The 8,757-nt window shown below is 42.4% G+C and overlaps 1 protein-coding gene across 2 annotated transcripts in view; it reads right to left on the bottom strand.

Moving 5' to 3' along the window:
- Nucleotides 1-8,757, bottom strand: part of LOC122540991 (visinin-like protein 1) — a 113,648-nt gene that overhangs the window by 70,305 nt on the left and 34,586 nt on the right. The gene's annotated exons all lie outside the window — the stretch shown is intronic.

Raw genomic sequence — 8,757 nt, forward strand, 5'->3', positions numbered from 1 at the left:
TGCTCACTAGAAACCTAGCTATTTTAGTGTCTGCTTCAATTGTTTCAGAGTGGGATTTCCAGTCCTATCTTGGAAGTAGTCCTGCCCTACAAATCAGCTAAGTAATCTGATTGGCTGACAGCTCTGTAGGCCCAGCCATGCTAGGATTGAGCTATGGTTACTGCTGGGATTAAAGGCAGTCCCTGAGGAATAGGCTATTGCAGACCAGATTAATAGGCACATTTGGTTGGTAGATCCCACAGACTATGAGAGGAGTCTAGAGTTCAGTTTTAACAAGCAGGATTAAAGATGGGGGGATGTTGTAACTAATAGAATATCATCTCTGATAGGCACAGGGGTCTTTCTTGCCCAAATGTAGCCCTCTCAGTGAAATCTGCCTCCAGCTTACCCTGTCACATAATGCAGCCCTTAAGTATGCTCTTCAATGGCCAATAATTGTTAATTTATGGGTCTCAAAAGGCTTAAGGGCAGTCACCTGCCTGCCAACTTCATGGTTCACTGTAAAATGGAAAGCAAGCTGTGATTGGAAAAATGGTGTCAGTCTTTATATCAGCCCTAACATGTAGCAGGTAGGAAAGTATTGAGAAAAATTTATAACATCCAACCCAACCCAACATGTTCAAACCTGGAAAAATGGTATTGCTGCTGCTTATCAGCTTGGACTTCCACTGACTTGGCTTGCCAAATCTCATGCAAACTTTTGTTGTTTATATAATTGATATATGTAATTGTTTATGTACATCCACGATCAAGGTAATCGATTTCAATAATTAAATGTTAAATTTAAATTCTACTTCTTCCAATAAATTAGAATTTTATCTTATGCTACAAGAGTATGACGCAAGATTACTTTTTATCGTAGCCTATTCAAAATGTGTCTCTTTACTCCATATAAATGAGTTTGTAGAAGGTTAAAGGGAAATTCAATATTTCTCATTATTTTTAGATATGTTGACCGTTAAGATTTCCTGCACAAGACGGAGTAGCTGGTTACAAAAAGCAAAAGTGCAATTCAGATGCAATTTTGAATTAAGATACCAATATAGATATGCAGCTGATCCATGAACAGAATCATCTTGTCACTATTCACAGAAGAAAAGTAGTGAGCTTGGGGACAGTAGATTCAAAATTCACTCAATATACTTTGATTTCCAGCAAAGTAGATTGGGAAATGCACAGCCAGTTTTTACAGATACACATGGACCAACTTAATTCCCCAGAAAATTCCATGTGTATCAAGACTTATTCAGACTGCCACTGGAGAGTTTAGTTTGAATGATTACAGAGGACGGCAAAACAAACTGCATCATGCTGTACAGCATGTCCATAACTGTGATTGATCTCGATTACTGTTGCACAATCTCTGGCTACAAACAGCCTCAGATTCACTGCAGAGTACCTTTGCTCAAGCTTAATGGAACTAAATCAAATTGTTGTCAGTTGCAGTTTACTTATTGCAGTACACTGTCAACCAGCATGTTGTGAAATGAGTTGATGAAATGCTGCCCTTTCTCAGAAAATAAGCTAGTTATTTTTAGCATTCTTATTTTGCAAGGCCTACAACAGTTTTTGTTTATATAATGACTGCCAAATGAGAAGGTTCCATTTAGGACTGATTATTCAAAAGTATAAATCTGGATCCTTTAATATTTATTGTGCAACATTTCCACCTATGAAGCACAGACTGTGTGATGAAACCCTGTAATGGATGTTAAAACTTGGAAAAAAATGCAAAGGAAATTTTATTTTAAATAGATCATGAGGCTGGTTGAGAGGTCAGACATCCGGTAGTGTGTTCATGCAGCTGTACCTATTAGAGAACGTTGCTTAGCAGCTTTTTCCCTTTGATCAATTCTATCAATTGCAAAATGTTTATTTCTACAAGTTAAATTGAAGTAAAAAACTAATAGAGTCTGCTACTGATAATGTCTAAATGATTGAAAATTTTATGAGCCTATAGAGAAAACAGATTTTTCAAGATGAGATGAGTGTATGATTTTCTTTTTCAAAAATGCTTTCTCACACACATTATTCTAACTACTGCATTCATTAGTTCTGTAAACAGTTGTAATAGGCTTGTCAGTTCTATAGATTGGAATGGAGGGAATGAGGAATCGGGTTTGGGGAGGGGGAAGTGCAGTGAATTGTTGAGTTGAGGCACCTATGACGATATGGGGGCCTTAGGAGATAGGTGGCAGCATGAGGTGATACAAGTTGGTATGGATGGGGAATGGAAAATGTGTGGGTAGTGAAGGGATGCAAAGGCTAGAGGGCAGTTTTTTGTTTGACTGGCTTTTCCAGCACCACATTCTCAACTGTCACTACAACTCGAACACCTAAGTGGCCTTTTAACCAGTGCCCCCATCCTCTTGACATCCAGCAGACCATATGGCTGCCTCCCAGCACTTTTCAGGTGAGACATGATTGAGTCCAGTCATCATCTGCACAACTCTCACGACTCTACTTCTAGGATGAGAATCCAGCCCCAAATTTAAATTAAACTATTACATCTTTTCCTATTGCTTTTATTCATTCAGTTTGGCACTCAGTTGAAATTGCAATTCTGAAGTGTGGTTGTTTACATAGGGAGTTTTATGGTCTCCTGGCTGAAATCCAATGGTCTGATCCTTTTGTAAGTGCATCATATTGTTTGTGTAGCTGCTTTGAAGAATCTGTTTGTTTACCCAGGGTTTTATGTACTGCTCAATGGCTTTCAACATAATAGGGGTTGCGAGTTTGTTCATAAAATGGATAATACGTGAAAGAGATGAGGATGAGGAGTGTTTCTGAAGTGGTCAAGTGATTCAATGGTGTATTATGCCTGGTGTCAGGCTGAAGCATTTTGGGAAAGGAGGTAAGGTGGTTAACCTGGCCCCTTTGGATTCTGGATCAGTGGTGCTGGAAGAGCACAGCAATTCAGGCAACATCCGACGAGCAGCAAAATCGACATTTCGGGCAAAAGCCCTTCATCAGGAATAAAGGCAAAGAGCCTGAAGCGTGGAGAGATAAGCTAGAGGAGGGTGGGGGTGGGGAGAAAGTAGCATTGAGTACCTGGGAGTTGCAGTGGAGAGGGACTCCCTGAGATTCTTGTAGAGAGAGGAGGAAAACTTCTTCAAGGCAGGCACTACTCAAGCTCCTGCCTGCAGCAGCAGGATCATGACAGCAGGATTAGTCCTGTCTCATCATACTTGCCTCCACTATGGAAACCTGGCCAACTCTTTTACAAGGTTCCTTCTCAGCTTATTTCTCCCTGAATCGCAAAATACTACTTTCCTGTCATCACGCCCTCGTGAGCATGCTTTCCACCTTCACATTAGTTTTTCTACTTTAGACCAGATAAATATTGCAATAAAGCAATTCAGCTTTGAACTACCTACCCAGACCCTTAATCTCCCCTCCCCATCATCTTTTGTCAGTTGCCATCAGCTTTTCATGCATCCATTATTTCCTTAAGGCAGATGATGAAAGGGAAAAAAGCAAATATAACATTGAAATGTTTCCATCCCTTCTTGACATCTTAATGCATTAATCAATGGGTGTGTTTTGCTTCCAACATGTTTTTCAGAAATACAAGAATGAGGAGAGAAAGAAATAAACAATAAGCAGGCACTATCTTCCCCCGTTTCCTTCAGAAATGTTAGCCAAGAGAATTTCTTTCATGTTTGTGATTAATATTATCCATTTCTGACTGACAATAAAATACAGGTGGAGAGATTTAATTTGCTGAATTTAAAACTAAATTGATCTCTTGTGGTGCAGTGGTAGTGTCCCTATCCTGGATTGGGAGGCCTGAGTTCAAGTCCCACCTGCTTCATAGATTATTTTACAGATTTTTACAGATTACATTACAGTGTGGAAACACAGGCCCTTCGGCCCAACAAGTCCACACCGACCCGCCGAAGCGAACCCACCCATACCCCTACATTTACCCCTTCCCTAACACTACGGTGTGGTGCAGTGGTAGTGTCCCTATCCTGGATTGGGAGGCCCGAGTTCAAGTCCCACCTGCTTCAGATATGTGTAATAACATTTCTGAACAGGCTGATTAGAAAGTTTTCCCCCTTATTTTCTAAGTTGGGCCCATAACAGACTTTGTACATTAATATCCAATTGACCTCATGATTTACTAATGGTAGTTTGTAGTTAAAAACAAGAAAAAAGTCATGGTCATTTTGTGATAGATAAAAAAAATTGGTTATGTGTGATAATATTGCTGGATGGGCTTTGCATATTAATTAGTCAATTGAAAAACATGGGTGATTTATAAGTTGAGAAAAGTAAGAGGTGACTTGATTGAAATATAAAAAAAACCTTGAGGGTTTTGACAAGGTAGTTATGGAGAGAATGTTTCCACTTATGATAGAGACCTAAGGGTCACAGCAAAGAGAAAGTGGGTACTGCAGATGTTGGAGATCAGAGTCAAGAGTGTGGTGCTGGAAAAGCATAACAGGTCAGGCAGCATCCGAGGAGCAGGAGAAATGACGTTTCAGGCATTAGCACCTCGTCAGGAAATCAGGGCAGAGGAGAAGACCTGGGGATGCAGTGAGAGAGGCACTCACTGAGATCCTTGTAGAGAGAGAAGGAGAACTTGAAAGAGGCTTTGCAGTAGGGTTGAAATCAACTAGGAGAAAGTGACGACTGCATATGTTGGAGATCAGAGTTGTGAGTGTGGTTTTCTGATGAAGAGCTAATGCCTGAAACATCGATTCTCCTGCTCCTCGGATGCTGTCTGACCTGCTGTGCTTTTCCAGCACCAAACTCTTGACAAAGGGTGGAAGGAGAGTTATAGCTTCAAAGAGTGATAAGCATGGAATCAGATCCTTCAGACCAACTCAACCATGCCGACGAGATATCCTAAATTAGTCAAGTCCCATTTTCCAGCATTTAGCCCATATTCCTTTAAACCCTTCCTATCCATATACCCATTGGGATGCCTTTTAGACATTGTAATTGTACCTGCCTCCACCATTTTGCCTGGCAGCTTGTTCCATTCATGCACCACCCTCTGCATGAAAACATTGCACCTCAGGGCCCCTTCAAATCTTTCCCCTCTCACTTTAAATTTATGCTCCCTAGTTTTGGACCTCCCTACCCTGGGAAAAAGACCATGGCTATTCCCCCTGTCCATGCCCTTCACGATTTTATAAATCTCTACAAGGTCACCCCTCAGCCTCCAACGTTGTAGGGAAAAAAACCCTAGACTATTCAGCTTCTCCCTATACCACAAATCCTTTAATCCTAGCAAAATCCCTGCAAATCTTTCCTGAACCCTTTCAAGTTTAAGAACATCTTTCCCAAGCAGGGAGACCACAGTTGATTCTGGATAGCAAAATTCTAAGAATGGCTTAACTAATTTCCTGTACAGCACGTCATCCCAATTCCTATACTCAGAGTACTGACCAATGAAGGCAAGCATGCCAAACACTTTCTTCACCACTCTCCTCATACCTAAGACTCTATTTTCCAGAAACTATACATCTGTACCCCTAGATTCTTTTGTTCAACAACACTCCCAGGGCCTTACCATTAGCTATAGAAGTTTTGCCCTAATTTGCCTTACCAAAATGCAACACCTCACATTTATCTAAATTAAACTCCACCTGCCATTCCTCAGCCCATTAGCCCATCTGATCAAGGTTCCGTTGTACACTGAGATAACCTTCATCACTGTCCACTAACAATTTTGTTGTCATCTGCAAACTTACTAGCCATACCTCCTACAATCACATCCAAGTCATTTATATAAATAATAAAACAGTGGACTGAGCATCGATTCTTGTGACACACCACAAGTAACAGGCTTCCAGTCTGAAAAACACCCTCCACCATCAACTTCTGTCTCCTACTTTCAAACCAATTTTGTATCCAATTGGGTAGCTCCCCTTGATTCCATGTGATCTAACATTACTAACCAGTCTACCATGCAGAATTTTGTTGAATACCTTGCTGACGTCCATATACTCTGTCTACCACTCGACCTTCATCAGTCTTCCTGTCACTTCTTCAAAAACTCAATCAAGTTAGTGAGACCGCACAAAGTCACATTGAATCTTTGCCAATCAGTCTTTGCCTTTACAAACACATATAAATGCTGTCCTCCAGAATCCCTTCCAACAAGATACCCACCACTGACATCAGGCACACTCATCTGTAGTTCCCTGGCTTTTTCTTACCACCTTTCTTAAATAATGGCATTACAGTAGCCAATCTCCAGTCTTCCGGCTCTGCTATTAATGATACAAATATCTCAGCAATTGGCCCAGTAATTTCTACCCCAGCTTTGCACAAAGTTCTGGGATGTACCCTATCAGGTCCCAGGGATTTATCTACCTTTGTGCATTTTAAGACATCCAGCATCTCCTCTTCTGTAATATGGACACTGTTCAAGATAGCACTATTAACTTCCCCAAGTTCTTTAGCTTTGATATCCTTCTCCATAGTAAATACTGACATGAAATGCTCGTTTCGTATCTCACCCATCTCCTGTGATTCCAGATATAGATGCCTTGTTGATCTTTAAGGGGTCTCATTCTCTCCCTAGTTACTCTTTTTTTCCTTAAGGTATTTGTAGAATCTTTATGGATTCTCTTTAACCCTATTCACTAAAGATCTCCCATCTCCCATTTTTGGCCTTATGAGTTCCCTGTTAAGTATGCTCTTATTGCCCTTATACTCCTCTGGGACTCACTCGATCTCAGCTATCTGAGTCTTTTTCTTGAACAGAGTCTCAATTTCACTAGTCATCCTGCATTCCCTATACCTACCAGCCTTGACCTTTGCATTAATAGAAACATACTGTCTCTGGACTCTTGTTATCTTATTTTCAAAGGCCTCCCTCTTTCCACTGTCCCTTTACCTGTCAATAGTCTCTCCCAATCAGCTTTTGAAAGTTCTCGTCTTATACTGTCAAAATGGGCCCTTCTCCAATTTAGAACGTTAACTTTTAGATCTGGTCTATCCTTTTCCATAACTGTTTTAAAGCTAATAAAATTATGATCACTCATCCCAAAGTGCTCCCCCACAATTCAATCATTTGCCCTGCCTTATTTCCCACAGCACCACACTCTACCGCAAACCCACAGACAACCTCACAATGCTACACTTCTCTAGCTTCCACCCAAAACATATTAAAACAGCCATTCCCTATGGACAAGCCCTACGCATACACCAGATCTGCTCAGATGAGGAGGAACGTGATGGACACCTGGAAGTACTCAAGGATGCCCTCACAAGAATGGGGTACAATGCTCAACTCATCGACTGCCAGTTCCGACGTGCCACAGCAAGGAACCGTACTGACCTCCTCAGGAGACAGACACGTGCTGCAACTGACAGGGTACCCTTCGTTGTTCAGTACTTCCCAGGGGCTGAAAAACTATGCCATGTTCTTCGTCACCTGCAACACATTATCAATGAGGATGAACACCTCACCAAGACCTTCCCCACACCTCCACTACTTGCCTTTAAACAACCACTAAACCTCAAACAGATCATTGTTTGTAGCAAACTGCCCGGCTCTCAGGACAACTCCATACAACCCTGTCACGGTGGACGCTGCAAAACGTGTCAGTTTGTGGACATAGATACCACTGTTACGTGTGGGAACACCTCCCACCTTGTACATGGCAGGTACTCATGCGACTCAGCCAACATTGTCTATCTTATATGTCGCAGGCAAGGATGCCCGGAGGTATGGTACATTGGGGAAACCGAGCAAAGGCTACGACAATGGATGAATGGGCACCACACAACAATCAATGGACAGGACGGTTCCCTCCCAGTTGGGGAACACTTCAGTGGTCCAGGACATTCAGCATCGGACCTTCAGGTGACCATCCTCCAAGGTGGACTTCGGGACAGGCGGCAGAGGAAAGTGGCCGAGCAGAGGCTGATAGCTAAGTTCAGTACCCATAGGGAGGGCCTCAACCGGGACCTTGGGTTCATGTCACATAGCAGGTGATCACCATTGCACCACACGCGCTCTCACGCTCTCACGCTCTCACGATCTCACGCTCTCACACTTTCACTCACACTCTCACACTTTCACTCACACTCTCACACTTTCACTCCCACACTCACACTTTCACTCCCACACACACACTTTCACTCCCACACACACACACTTTCACTCTCACACACACACACTTTCACTCACACACACACACACACTTTTTCTCACACACACTTTCTCACACTCACAACCCCCACCCCAGACACTTTCTCACACTCTCAACTCCCACCCCAGACAGGCAAAGACCCACATGTGCACATATATTTTGTGTGGTGAATTTGTACTTGCAGAGTTACATTGCACTTTGCTCAAAAACTGCATGCATTCATGTAGAACTCTGTTATCTCACTTTTTAGATTAGAATCAATCTAAACATCAGATCATAGACAGAGAACACAGGGAGCTAACACCTTCAACATATTCCACCCTGACCTTAAATTTATCTGGACCATCTCTGACACCTCCCTCCCCTTCCTGGACCTCTCCATCTCCATTAATGACGACCGACTTGACACTGACATTTTTTACAAACCCACCGACTCCCACAGCTACCTGGATTACACCTCTTCCCACCCTACCTCTTGCAAAAATGCCATCCCGTATTCCCAATTCCTCCGCCTCCGCCGTATCTGCTCCCAGGAGGACCAGTTCCACCACAGAACACACCAGATGGCCACCTTCATTAGAGACCGCAATTTCTCTTCCCTCGTGGTTAAAGATGCCCTCCAATGCATCTCGTCCACATC

The sequence above is a fragment of the Chiloscyllium plagiosum genome, chromosome 3, assembly GCF_004010195.1.
Source record: "Chiloscyllium plagiosum isolate BGI_BamShark_2017 chromosome 3, ASM401019v2, whole genome shotgun sequence".
In the NCBI taxonomy this organism is placed as follows: domain Eukaryota; kingdom Metazoa; phylum Chordata; class Chondrichthyes; order Orectolobiformes; family Hemiscylliidae; genus Chiloscyllium; species Chiloscyllium plagiosum.